This window comes from Micromys minutus, assembly GCF_963924665.1.
Source record: "Micromys minutus genome assembly, chromosome: 3".
NCBI lineage: Eukaryota > Metazoa > Chordata > Mammalia > Rodentia > Muridae > Micromys > Micromys minutus.
Window position 1 is genome coordinate 18,480,577 of NC_137972.1, and position 15,071 is coordinate 18,495,647.

Sequence of the window (15,071 nt, forward strand, 5' to 3'; positions counted from 1 at the left end):
TCATTTGTATTCAGAAATATGTTTGCTGGGATGCCCTGAAGTGCAAAACCACGAGCCTTCATGGACTCCAGGAAGCGCTTGAGGAACTAAACAGTCTCCTTGCGACTGATGCTTCCAGAACCTTCTGGAATGACCATTCTGCTTGACATTTAAGGAAGCATTTATAATTAGTAAACACTGGGTTCAGTTTGGGACCCCCCAAAACCAAGAGAATAGTGCCATCTAGGGTTTTTTTTTTCTTCTTTTTATATAATGCAAGCCCTTGCACGTCAATCCAAATTTATTGAACTACAGATGCTAAGTTATACAAAATTGCACCACTTTAATTGAGGCTTTAGTTTACATTTGGCCACCTCAAAGTTGTTGCAGCATCAGGCTGGTCAATTTAAATACTGTGGCTCCCTGTTGGATGGACACACAATCTTTATACCCGAACGTTAAGGCATACAAAGCAACAAGGCATTGTTAAATAAAACAGCAATAGTTACTGCAGATTAGCCCTTGTGACCAAGTACACATGGTTAAAACTACATCCCACATTCACATCCACAGCATTCGTTCACCATTTAACACCTCAACCAAATCGTTACACATGGGAAACAATCACTAACAGGCAAAGATACTAAACCTGTGTATTTGGTATTGCGGACACACGGATGCGGGAGCTATTTGGTATTGCGGACACACAGATGCATGAGAAAGCAAGGGTGAGGCTCTACAGCTGCAGAAGCCTGAAATGATTTACAAAAACGGTTAAATCACTAAGAAGTAGTTTGAAAACATACACTTCTTGTTGTAGACCCCCCCCCACTGTACACACAACTATAAACACCGTTCCCTATGTAAACAAAAAAAGGAAACATATAATAAGGAGATTTGAAGTCTGGACGTTTCCTTCCCAACAGATATTAAAGGCATTATACGGAGAGGACTATCATGTTTTAAAGACAAGATCACTGTCTCCACAGGTTTTTGAAAAATTAAAAAAGAAACTATATAGCTGTGTTGATTAAAGTGCTTATTTTGTATAATACAATGATAATGACCTTGAATTTTTTTTAAAAAAAAATTGCAATAAGCTACAAGTATCAAAGAAGCAAAGTTATCTGGAGTAGTCTATATAGGAGCTCTTTGGATGTTCTTTTGTTGTGCTAAAATAGTGATGCTTTTAGGATTTACATTATTGTAATCCAATACAAATCCAATACAAAGTAAGGGGTGTGTTAAAGTATATATTATACCATTTTCATACATGTACAGCATTGGTGGATGAAGAATGTCTCTTAGCAGTAACACAGGATGTAGCCTCTGGTTTTACCAGCTGCATACTCTAGAACTATTAGATAAGTAAAAATCCCTTGTGATACTGGAAAGTGACTAGAATGTGTAACCTGATAGAGTAGGGAACCACCATGGGAAAGTCCACTGAAGATGTTGGTAGGTTTAACAAAGTGGGAATTAACACTGTCGAATTGGGCAACAGTTCGTCTGACCTGGCTCAGAGCTACAATGCCATTCAATACATTAAAGCAGCTGACACGAAGACTTTTGGCGGGCCTTCCCAGGCACTGGGGCTTTTCTGTTAATTTGCTGTACTAGGTCATAAAAGATCTCATTAACATTTATTTTGGACTTCGCAGAGGATTCTAAGAACGCACAGTTGTTCCGCTGTCTCGCTAGGTTCTGACCTTGTTCCTTTCCTACAACACTTTCATCTTCCCAGTCACATTTATTACCAACCAGAATCATTGGGACATCGTCAGTGTCTTTAACCCGAAGAATCTGCTCTCTTAGATCCTGTAAGTCATTAAATGTCAACCGTGCTGTGATGGAGTAAACCTACACAAAGCCTTGTCCGTTCTTCGTGTACAGATCTCTGATGGTGGTGAGCTGTTCCGTTCCTGCAGTATCCACAATTTCAAGCACACGCTGCTATGCATCTACTTCAACTTGTTTTCTATAAGAATCTTCTATCGTGGGATCATATTTTTCAACAAAAATTCCTTAAACAAACTCTACAGTCAGAGCGGACTTCCCAACACCTGCTGAGCCAAGAATCACTAGCTTATGTTCACACACGATGCACACTTGTTAGACTTAGTACCTTTCACGCTGTCACCAGGTTGCCGCCGTCACCCCGAGTTCCCTTTGGATCTCTGCTCCCTGTGCCCCGGCTGTCTCTGCTGCCATCACCGCTCAGGCTGCTTTCCACGCCTGACTCTGGGAGAGGTTTTTTGCCATCTAGTTTTAGAATGGGTCTTTCTATTTCAATCAACCCAATTAAGGAAACCCCTCACACGCATAGCCAGAGGACAAGGATTCTGTCAAATTGACAGTTAAACAATGTGAGGTCAACTGCGTGTGTATTCTTATGTATGTAAACATATATTCACATGTGTACACATGTATGTAGACGCCATGGGTTATATCACGTCTTTCTCTATTGCTCTGCACCTTATTTGTCGAGATGAGGTCTTGTCACATCCCCAGCATGGGCTATCACATCTAGGGTTAGGTGGGTACTGGAAATCTGAACTCAGATACTCATGATTGGACAAGTACATGAGCCATCTTCCGAGGCCTATCGCTGCTATTTAGAAGACAAACACATGTTTTTATTTGATTGTTTAAGCTACTTCCACATCTGCACCCCACTGAGTACTTGTCATACTTGCTGATCAGCATGCTGCCCCACGGTGCACTGACAGCTGAGATGTGGAAACACCCAATGGTCAGCTCCTGAAACATGGTGACAAGCATCCTGCTGCTCTTACTACTCCCTTTTAGCTTTATGAATTTTTTGTGTATTACTTATTTATTTCTTCTATGTGCATTGGCATTTTGCCTGCATATAGTCTGTGTGAGGGGGTCAGATACGGGAGATACAGGCAGCTGTGAGCTGCATGTGGTTGCTGGGGAAAAAAAAACTAAGAGAAATCTTCCTCACAGACGTGTGTGTGTGTGTGTGTGTGTGTGTGTGTGTGTGTGTGTGTGTGTACACTTGGCCTCCAATTGGTGGTGCTGCTCTAGAGAATTGGGAGACAGAGCTGAGGCAGGTGAATTACCATGAGTAAAATTTTGGAAGGTTATAGCTCTGTCCTGCTATAACCTCTTCTTTCTGTTTCTGAGTCAGTACCACATGAAAAGTCCCTGCTATATTATTATGTATTAGTCCACTCCAGATGTTAAGTCTTCCTCCACCAGGATGGACTGGGTCATCTGGACAACAAAGTATAATGAAGCTCTCCTCACTGAGTTGCTTCTGTTTAGGTATTTGATCACATCAATGAGAAAAGTAACTAACTCAGAAGTCATTTCTAGGCTTCCTCTTAGCTGTGCCACACATGTTGTGAAGGAAAAAAAAAAAGCTCCAGGGTAATTGATTAAACATTCCTGCCTGGTTCTGGTCAGGTATAACCTACTCTAGTGGGTGTAGAAGAGACGGATGAATAGGATGAAATTTGAGAGTGGTAGGGTTTATTTTTTTCTAAGCTGGGTAGCTCCCAGATAATTAAGACAGAGACTTACAGATTTATTCTCTGAGCAGATATTTCTAATCCTCTGTGCTTTCTAGCTACCTCCCAGCCACACGCCTGAGTTACTTGAATTTAGTCTCCCTTCGGCCCACTCTGCTGTAATTGTCCCCATAAAGAGCTCCTTTGGTTTTTCCTCCTCATGCCTGACCTCATGACCTTTTTTTTTTTTTCCTTTTCTGCTTCTTCTTCCTCTCCCTCCCCCCTCCTCCTTTTCCTCTTCCCCCTCCTCCTTCTTTTCCTCTTCCTCTTCCTCCTCCCCCTCCTCCTCCTTTTCCTCCTCCCCCTCCTCCTCCTCCTCCTTTTCCTCCCCTCCTCCTCCTCCTCCCCCTAGCTGTCCTTCTTCCTGACTCTTCTCCCTTGGATCCCTGGTTGGGATCAGAAGTCCAGCCTTCCTAACTCTTCTGCCCAGTCTACTCCAGTTCAACTTCTTAACCAATCAGAGATAATTGGGGAGCATTCTCTTTTTATAAGATTTATTTATTATATATAAGTACACAGTAGCTGTCTTCAGACACACCAGAGAGGGCATCAGATCTCATTACAGATGGTTGTGAGCCACCATGTGGTTGCTGGAACTTGAACTCAGGACCTCTGGAAGAGCAGCCAGTGCTCTTAACCACTGAGCCATCTCTCCAGCCCTGGGGAGTATTCTTTACACCACACTGACACAGGAGATTGGGGGAATGGGCGGACATAAATCAGCATTGAATACACAGTACACAAGTCCCTCCTCTAACACAGAAACAACATCAGCTTCTGCCCAGAAGATCCACTGAATTCTGGACTGCTGGGGTCATTTTGTAGGGGACAAGCAGGGGTTCCTTATTCCGTATCTCATTTGTACATAGTGTAGAGAAGAACCAACATAGGCACATTGTAAACAGCCCAGTGCACATGCTTTGTCGGCAGGCTGTTTGTTGTGAGTTAACCTTTCACCTGGATGTAACCCAGACGCCTCAGGAGGAACGTAAGGCTCAGTGGCCTTGGGAGGCTGCAAACCCTCACTATCCAGAAAGATAGGGGTGATAGGGAACGATGATGATGTTCGGGGAATGATAAGGAGAGGAGCTTTAAGACCATGAGTCTGAGTCTCAGAAACAAGGCTGGCCCCCTGACCAGAGGGACAAGTTCTGTCCCCACCCCTCTGCCACCACACACACAGAGCTTCTGAATCATGCAGCTCCTTGTGCATTCTGCTAGAAGACGTGACATGAGCCAGATTATTGTTCTCAAGAGAAATAAAGCAGAAACGCCTGCAACGGTTTGTTGGAGCTGGATTTATGGGCATGTGCCTCACTGGCATATGTTAGGGATGGTGGTCTGAGCCAATTTGAATTCTTGCTTTAAGGATCTCTGGGACTTGACTTCTTACTGTAAAACAGGTATAGTAACTGCATCTCCACCACAGGAATTTAGAAGGATGAACCCGCCATTCGCATGAAGCATGGCCACGAATAAGCATTTGATCCAGGCGAGCACAAACAAGGCCTATATTGTTACGTTTCTGCTTTTCAAAAGCGATAACCAGTGGAGCTCAATGATCCTATTGGCTGTTTGTCTCATGCTTGTGACAAAATATCTGATGAGAAGCAATTTAAGGAAGGAAGTAGAGGTTTGGGAGTTTGTATGTGTGGGGGGGGAGGGGGTTGTTTCAGCTCACAGGTATCAGGAAAAGACAGCGGCAGGAGCCTAAGGCAGCTTCTCACATTTGCATCTGCAGCCAGGAAACAGTAAGGGATGTGAGAGCCAGGTCACTGTAACCTTCTCATTCAGCCTAGGACTCCAGCCTGGTGGGCCAGGCACTGCAGTACAGAACTTCAATCCCAGCACTCGGAGACAGAGGAAAGTGGGATCTATGAGTTTGAGGCCAGCCTGGTCTACAGAGTGAGCTCACGGCCAACCAAGGCTATACAGTGAGACCTTGTCTCACAAAAGAAAAAAAAATCTTTCCACTTCAATTGACCTAATTTAGATAACCCTTCACAAGCATACCAAGAGGCTATCCTGTAAAGGTTAATCTTGGTTGTCAACTTGATTGCATCTGGAATCGACCGAGAGAGATTTCTGTGAGCAGACTTCCAGCAGCCAATCCAGATGTAAGATCCAAGGGGAGGCTCCTGCTTCTGCTTTTTGGCTTCTTGTCTCTCACTGGCAAATTCATCTACCCTATCTGAGTCTTGGTCTCCCTTACTGCCGTCATCGCCACTGACATGCAGCCTTCTTCATAGATGCTTCTAGAAGCAGTGGTCAGCAGTCACCAGTGTTATGCCAGATCTGAGACCTCCCCCCCAAACCCCAAAACCACCTGAAGTCAAACTCCTATGCAAAAGCAAAGAGTCTTTATTCAAGCTCAAGCCCAGGCCCTCAGGCCCCTCTGACGATGCAAGGTAGCACAGAAAGCCCCAAGCACCTAAGGTTCCGCCTTTCTATTGCAGTTACAGCAGGGAGGGCTTATCAACTTGGCAGTTACGTGATTGGTTAACAATGACTTCAGCTGGCCTAAGCAATCTATCTAATTGGCTGCTGGAAGTCTGCTTATAGAAATCTCTCTCGGTTGATTCCAGATGCAATCAAGTTGACAACCAAGATTAACCTTTACAGGATAGCCTCTTGGTATGCTTGTGAAGGGTTATCTAAATTAGGTCAATTGAAGTGGAAAGATTTTCCTTTCTTCAGACAAGGTCTCACTATATAGCTGTCTACAGCCTCTGGAACGTTAGATATTTTTCTGCTGGTGGCCCATGTCTACAGTGGTTCCTTCCTGGAACAGTTTGTGGGTTTTAACCTAAGGATGGGGCATAATGTTTAAAATGGAGGCCTGGTTACAAGATGGAGTCTGTCTTGTCAAATTGGAGCCCTTCCACGGAAACTCATAAGTACCCAAATTGCTGAAAACTGGTCAGGGCTGGATGCTGGGCCTGAATGAGGATAAACCTATTATCCCTACCCAGTCTCAGGGAGCTTCATGTAGATGGGGAAGGGGGATGTGAGGGCCAGAGGATGGGGAAATGTGCTGCAGAAAGACGTCTTCCAGGCATGACTCTGCCTTTGCAGCTTTATGCACTGCAGCTGTGCCTATGTGCACAAGACTGGAGCCATGGACATCTGCTCATGGATGAGGGAGGGGCCATGACGGACAGTTAATGCTTGCTGAGGGAGGCATGTCACTTTCTTCGGTGACATAGCCACTGGCAACCTGCCCTTAAGCCAGAAAAATAACCTCCTAACCACTGTTTTAAGTCCAGTAGGCCACACACAAAACGGCACAAAAATAGGAGCGGGGCTTGTTGAGCAGAGAGGTCCGATGAGAGAGAAAGGGTGTCTTAGAGTTTTGTTGTGATAGAGAGAGACCATGACCACGGCAACTCTTATAAAGGTGGCTCGCTTACAATTTCAGGTTTACTCCATTATCATCATGGCAGGAAGCATGCTTCAGGCAGACAAGGTGCTGGAGGAGCCCAGAGTTCTGCACCTTGATCTGAAGGCAGCCAGGAGGAGACTGTCCTCTGTAGGCAGTCAGAGTGGCACAGTTATGTCCACTGGAAGCAGTGAGAGTCAAGATTCCAGCAAAGCTGAGCGGTTGCTGCAATCGCTGTCCTTTCTCTAGCTTTTGGGTTTTGGTCTCTTTGTGCTGCATCCTTGGGGACTTTCTGCATCGTGATTCATTGTATGCCTTTTCCTGCAAAAATTATTTCTCAGTCTTTTAAAGAAAACCCTAAAATTAACTTTATCTTGTCACTATTTGGAGGTCTTCCTTATGCCCTGGAGATCATTAAGCACACATAAGCACACAGCTAGCTAGATGTGGCCATTACTTCGGAAATCCGCTTGGGGTCTCTGCCCTTGAGCAAACTCAGACTGTAGATTTGATGAAAGGCAAAAAGAGACAATTGACAAACTCTGACTGGCCAGGAGAATAGGTTACAGATTCTAGGCCTCTTTTTATTATAGGCTTAGAGTTCTCTAAAAATGTAATTTAAAAAGAAGGGGCCATACAGGTTATACTCCTAGAAGAATAAAACTCAGTAAATAAGATAGATTGGCTAAAATAAACTCTCCCTCCCCCTGGGCCAAGTATTCACGTGCATGAGTCTATGGGAGCCATTCCTAGTCAAACCACAAAGGGAATTAGAAAGGGGAATGGAAGGTGAAGTAGATTGTATAAATGAAAAAAAAAATTGTATATGACTTAATTACATACATGAATAAAAAAGTCCAAGAATCATAAGGCATATAAATATAAAATCATAATTTAAATATGTAAAACTAAAAATCACTATATGTGTACTAAAATATCTAAAAGAAATTAGTCCATAAAAGAACCCAGCTTCTTCTACTATATATAACATGGATTAACACAATCTATGTCTCAGAACCAATTTCCTGCAGTGCTTGTTTTTACTGTTGTAAGATTCCCAGGCAAAGCCACCTTAAGGAAGAGAGGGTTTATATTAGCTCACAGTTTGAGGATACAGTCCATCTTGGTAGGGAAGCCGTGATGTGGGGAGCGTGAGGTGGCTGGTCACACTGTAGACACAGCACGAAGCATGAATGAATGGTAGTGTTCATTTCTTCCTCTTTGCTATTCATACCAAGACTCCAACCACACAATGATACCACACTTAGGATGGGTCTTTCCACTTCAAAGAGACTTAGATAATCTCTTCACAGACTTCCTTAGTAATTCTAGATCCTATTGAGTGGTGGTGGTGTACACATTTAGTCCCAGTACTCAGGAGGCAGAGGAGGGTAGATCTGAGTTCAAAGCCAGCCTGGGAGGTCCAGAACAGGTAGGGTTACACAGAGAAACACTGTCATTAAAAACAAAACAGAAAGAAAAGAAATTATCACACACTGGACGGCTTGTGAACAGTGACATATTAAGTTGGCAGTTCTGTGACAGGGCCAGTAGACATGGATATTGTGGTAAATATTGTTTTAAAAAATTTATCTACCCTGTTTATGTGAGTTCACTGTAGCTGTCTTCAGACACACAGAAGAGGGCATGGGGTCCTACCACAGATGGTTGTGAGCCACCATGTGGTTGCTGGAAATTAAACTCAGGACCTCTGGAAGAGCAGTCGGTGCTCTCAACCGCTGAGCCATCTCTCCAGCACACAGAAAGTATTTTTAAAAAGCCACCACACTATGCTACCCCCAGCTATTCTCTGATAGTCTCTCTGTCCCCACTGCTAGCTGTGTGCTGTGGCCGCCCTCTCCCTGCTGACTCTCTGCCTTGAACTCTGCCCCCATTCCCAGCAACCGCTCCCTGTGGTTATTGTCACAATTCCCACTAGCCCAACAAATCAAAACTCTAGAAACTTGTAATTTATCAATCAGATTTATATTAGTAAATTTTCACTCCACAAAATGTCCACACAATAAACTCAGAGCCAACTAATATGATATAATCTGCCCACCTAGATAAGACAAATTGTCCTATAATAATTCATCTCTATTAAGATATTTATAGCTACCTGTGGCTATTTAAAGCCACATAGAGGTAGGTCATCTTCTTCCTCCTCCATCTTGGCTTTTCCTCTCCCTTTCCCCCATCTCTCCTCCACCTATCCAAAATTCTGTCTCTGCCTATCTTTTTCACTGCCCAATCACAGTCTTTGCGTTACCTTGTGCCTACTCTCACCTGTATATCAACATCGACAATTCATCTTTTCTGTCTAATTAAAAAAAAGTTTCTCTTAAAATAAGCTAAGCACAACTATTACCAATTTATAATTTACAAAGTATAAAACACACCCAACACCCAGTAAATCTTTTTTTGTCGATTAAAATAGAACATTTTGTTATCTATCCTAGCTTAAGAAAGGTTTAAAATCTATATGTTATGTCTTGCATACTATCTGATAACTATCTAATTAAATATGCTCTCTCAAAGTTAAACAGCCTGGGTAGGCTATGAGACTACAATTAGTCTTCAACCCTGTCAGAAACCTGAGAACAAATACTATCTTCAAATATAGGAAGCCTAACACGGCTTCCAGAACTGAGACAGGTTGTAGAAAAAAATGTCTACCTGTACAGTCCCTGTTAGCAACACATAAGAGCATCAGTCTTCAGCCTCCTGGCCCAGGATCATCTGACAGACCTTAGTGAAACAGGAATTATTAAGAACCAGCTTATTCTGTCTTGGCAAAACTAAGCTGTCCCAACCTGTAGATTAGGTCCTCTCAAGAACAGTACAGGCGTGTAGGAGAAATAGGCAATTTCTGCCCAATGGCTACCTAGCCACAATGTATCACCTCACCTGGAGGTAGAGATGCTCAATTTCTTCTTTTGAATCCACAAAAGAGGAGTTGTTAGAAGCAGATATGTCTCAACAAATGATAAACAACATTAAATATCACATTTTGTAGATTTCTGATGTTTTTGAAAACCATCTATCTAAGTAATCTGGACGGTTGTCCATGAACTACTCTTAATAATTTTGAAAACACTCTAACAGTAAACTCAGAGCCATGAATTTGTTATCGGGCCCTTAACTCCTATGTTTAATCATCTCAGATCAGTTTATAATCGTAGTTATAGGACTGGGTCTAAGCCTTGTATTCTTAAATGTGGTGTATAGGCACAATGCCTACATGAAAGTAACAATATCAGTCCCAATTTTCTATCAACAAGAAGTTTATATGAATAAAAACCTTAAACTTGTATCAAAAAAATTCTGTACCAATGTAAAAATTATAACTTCAGTTTAGTAACAAAAATTCTATCAAATGAGATTATGGCTGCAAAATTTTAACTAATTCCTCTCTGTTAAATTATGACCATTTCTGAGGCTGGAGAGATGGCTCAGGGGTTAAGGGCACTGACTACTATTCCAGAGGTCCTGAGTTCAATTCCCAGCAACCAAATGGTGGCTCACAACCATCTGTAATGGGATCCAATGCCCTCTTCTGCTGTGTCTGAAGATAGCAACAGCGTACTCACAAAATAAATAAACCTTTAAAAAAAACAAACAAAAAACTACGACCATTTCTAAATTCCTCAGAAAGACAACCTTAGAATAACCACCCCCAGCCTCCCAAAATTCAGGGAATCATGGTGATGATTCTCCAGTAACTTCTTCAAGCTGTACATGGGAGTTGAGATAGCTTTGAGGGTGAGGAGGGAAAATGGGGGAGTTGTTGGGCCTTAAGAAGGCCACACCAATAATTGTTGTAGTCTCTGATGTCTATCTTAACTGGATCTGGGCTGAAAGTCCTTGATCAGGAGTTTAAGTGGGTCAGTTCAGCATGTCTGATGATGAGACTCACCAAAGCTTACATGCTGTTATATATAAATTTCAAAACAGAATTTTAGTGTCACCAAGATATCTTTTGTTTGATTCGCTTGAATCTAGTTCTTCAGGAGGTCTCTCACTATCATATCTGATCTATATAACTCTGGAAGGTGTCCAGAGCCTAGTCACCCTTTTCAACAGGAAGAGACTGTTGGGGACAGAGAATAGCTGGGGGTAGCTTGGTGATGTGGCTTTTTAAATATTTACCTCAACACACGGGCCTCCACAAGTGCCGGTGGCTGCCATGGGCATAAAGTTTGTCTGTACAATAATACACGTTTTACATCCCTTCTTCAAAGAATGTCCTTAAGGCTGTGGAAAAGAACTCTAAAAATCATGAGTTTGAAAATATCTAATTTCTCAGGAACGAAAAAAATAAGGATGCATATGAATTATGAGGGGCTTCATGAATCTAAAGGAACAAAGGCAGCTGCATTGATGAACCAGCTTGTCAGAAAGATACAAAGTCAGACAGATACAAAGGCAGGCAGACTCCTGAGTTCCAGGTCAGTCTGGCACCGCCATCTTAGACTCAGGTGTGGTAGAAATGGTAATTTCAGGACGGGTCCCACCCAGCTAGTTTATCTCCTGTGTTTAACAGAGGCGTGGGGATCACCGGATTCTTTTGCAATGTTAAAAGAAAGTGTGTGCTTGCTGTTGCGTAGGAATTCAGGGGCTGGAGTCAAGGGATGCTGACTCTTAGAATAATCTAAAGGAAAACTTAAGTAAGTAAATGACTGGATTGATATGTAAAGTAACAGTCTGGGCTTACAATCCGCAGGAGATGAGCTATCAAGAAAATTTTTTAAAATAGAGAGAACTGCTTGAAGAACTGTCTCAAGCAGAACATAGTAAAAGAGCTCTCTAGAGATCTCCAGAGAGAGCAGATCAGGGGGAGGGAGGGACACATCAGAGAGAAAGAAAGCAGAACAGAGAGAAAGCAGCAGGAAAGATGTCTCTAGCAGAACCCAGGCTGCCAGCCTAGACCCACTGTTTGACTTCGAGTCACTTGTTTTCACTGCTCCAGACACCCTTTCTCTCAGAAGCCCTCTCCAAGCTGAGGCTGGTCCTTGACATTGAGTTTCACAGGTCTCGAGTCCAAAGTCAAATCAGATCTGATGTCCATTCATGAGTGCTGTGCCTTCAGAGCAATCACCGCCTAAAGCTTCCAGCTCTCAGTCCCTTTACCTTGGATGTTAGGAATTCCACCAGTAATTTCTGAGATCATAAACACTCAAGGTGTTATACCACAAGCATTAGTCTGGCTTCTCCAGGAAAACAGACGCAGTTAGGTACTTGAGTTCGTGTGCATGTGGTATATGAACATGTGTGAACATGCATGCATGTATGAGTACGTGCCCATGTGAGGGCATGTGTGATTATGTGGCCTAACTTCTTCATATGAATCTAGCAGGCTGGAGAACACAGAGGAACTAATTTGTAGTTCATGAATGCTGCTGGCTTTTACTTCTCTATCAGTCTTTGTCCTATTCAATGTCCCCTTCGTTTGCTTTACTTAAAATCATCCAATTTTAATGTTACACTCATCCAAAAACACCTTTCCAGAAACCAGGGGGAAAAAAAATGGACCAACTCTCTGGGCACTGAAGCTCTGTCAAGTTGGTTGACACATAACGTCTCACACCAGCAGTGGCTTCATCCCTGTATCGACCACATATACCCCCGATACATGGCCCAGTTCAATTCATCTGGTAAACCCTACAAAGTAAATACTCTCGACTTTTTAACTTTGCAGAACCTAAGAGTTAGGATGGTTTAATCTGAAAATGTACATAATTTAGAATCTTGGGCCAGGCAGGGCGGCATACACCTGTGATTCCAGAACTTGGGAGCAGAGGTAGGCATATCTCTGTAAGTTTCAAGCCAGCCTGGTCTGCATAATGAGTTCCAGGCCAGCCTTGTCCTAGGAGAGGGGGTGTGGATTACTGCCAACCTCAGTGAAATAATGCAGTCAGTTCTAACCGGGTAGAAACCAACCCCCATCTCCCTCATCTCTCCAGGTGTTCAAAACCAAGCCAGGCAAGGAGCACACTCCTGTCAACCCAGCTATTTACTGCAGACACTGAAGCCGAAGGCAATCCGGAGTGAGTGCTCTGGAGTTCAAGACCACCCTGGAGAAACATCGTCAAACACTTTAAAAAGCTTTAAAAATAAACAGTTAAGATTCCATTCTCAAAATAATGGAGCACACCTGTAATCCCAGAACTTGCTGAAGTTGAGGCAAGAAGGAAGCCGTCTCAGGCTACAGTAGACTCTGTCTCAGAAGCCAAAGTAAATAATTGTGTGCGTGCATGCATGCATATGTGAGTGTGTGCGTATGTGTGTCTCATGGTCAAGTCCCAGTGCCTTAAATATTTCGTTACACTTGGAAGAGTGGTCATTGTCTGTTCACACTGATCGCTCAGCCCTTCGTATCACTTTTCTCTACTTTACACAGCGATTCTGAAAGATGAAGTGAATCCACAGGCCGGACTGTGCCTGTGACAGAAAAACCACATAACTCCGCCCCTGCCCCGCCCCTCCCTCGCTCCGCCCCTGCCCCGCCCCATCCCCTACCTTCTTCCCTCCCTCCAGTGATGGCTGGAGGCGAAAGGGTGGGCAGCTCTGCTAACTTAAGTTCCTCTAACTTCTTATTTCTGTCATCTTTATTCATCCCTCTGTTCAGCAGTCTACGATACCTGACTTTTCCGCAGCCATTGGTTTGCATCCTGGTTATCAAGATGTCTGGGCCGAGGAAGGAAGCATACCCAAGCCCTTTAACAATACTTTCCGGCATAACCAGGCAACACCCGTTATCCCTGCTGATCTCTGCAAGTTCAGGGCCAGCCTAGTCTATGAAGCGAATTCCAGGACAGTTAAGGCTACACAGAGAAACCCTGTCTTGAAAAAAAAATTTTTTTTTCTGCACAGACTTTATCCTGCCTTACATCTGCTTGGTCAGAGCTTATTACCTGGCCAAGTAAAGGAGCCTGGGAAACATTCTTTATTCTAGACAGATACATGGTTGTCAAAGCTTTGTTGTTATTTTATGTGTATGTGTGTGCCTGAGTATGTGTACTGCATCCGTGGAGTACATGTGACCGTGGAGTTCAGAGAGGATGACAGAGCCCATGGAGTTTAAATCACAGGTAGATATAAGGTATAAGATGTGGATTTTTGGAATTGAACTTGGTCCTCTAGGAGAGCAGTGAGCGCTGTTAGCCACAGAACTATCTCTCCAGCCTCAGATGTTAGGGAGTACTGCAGATGAGAAAACAGTCACAGGAAGTTAGAGAGGGTTTTTGAAACTAATCAAGGTTTGTGTTTGCTAACTGGTGGGAGTTTGGGAGAAGGGAAGCTGCCCCTCCCCCTCCTCCAGCTCTCTCCTACAGCATGTTCTGTAGACACCCACTCTGCCTGGAAATGTGTGGGGAGGAAAAGGGTTCAGCCACATCACGCTGACACACCCCAAAGCCATCACAAACTCCAGATTCCTGACCCACAGAAACAATAATGAAATTTTAATCCTTGGCTTCTCCCTGCCAAATCTGAAGCTGGAGGCTGCCCCAAAGCAGAATCGGAGATGCTTCTGATAAGGAGTTCTTCAAACCATTCCAAGGTGCGCCTGGCTGGGCCTTAAAGAGAAAAAGTGGTCAATGCCAGGGTGAGGAAAACACACATTTGCTAGATGAGTTTACGCACAGAAGGGCTCAGCAGCTCTCCGGTGGACAAGGAGAGAAGGGGCCTTCTGCCTACGTGTAGCTGCAGCAAGGGAGCTGGGAGTGGAGTTCCCAGCGAGGTTTATGGAGTTCAGTTCAGGGTTAGTGCTCGCTCTTTTAGAATTTTGAGCAACAACCTAACTGCCTCTATCAGGGCCTGGAATGCCAAGGCCTCACTTGGAGTCATGGCTGCCTGGAAAACATTCTTGCTGGGTCAGAACACTTGAGTCATCCAGTGTTCCTTAGAGTTAAGTGGGGTAAACCAGGTGACCCTAAAACTGTTAATGTGATCACTCTCTTGAGTGACAGGAAGGGCATATGTCAGGCCTAGGAGTGTCTATTCCACATAGGTAGAGGAGTCAGAAAATGGTGACTAAACTCCACGACTGCACTTGCTGCTCCTTTCTGCCACAGAGAACCTTCCCGGCTGTTCCAGAACTTATCCTGTCAGACAGGTAAGCCCAAACCCCAGCAGCAGTTGAAACTTTCTATTTGCAAATGTGCTGACTGTTCTAA

The 15,071-nt window shown here is 43.7% G+C and overlaps 1 pseudogene across 1 annotated transcript; it reads right to left on the reverse strand.

The window, feature by feature from the left end:
- Window positions 1-1,524: 1,524 nt before the first annotated feature.
- On the reverse strand, window positions 1,525-13,564 carry LOC308418836 (ras-related protein Rap-1b-like; annotated as a pseudogene). Its single transcript has 3 exons — window positions 13,414-13,564; window positions 2,120-2,262; window positions 1,525-2,064 (listed from the first exon to the last, which is right to left on the reverse strand). The product of its transcript is annotated as a ras-related protein Rap-1b-like (transcript).
- Window positions 13,565-15,071: the final 1,507 nt, after the last annotated feature.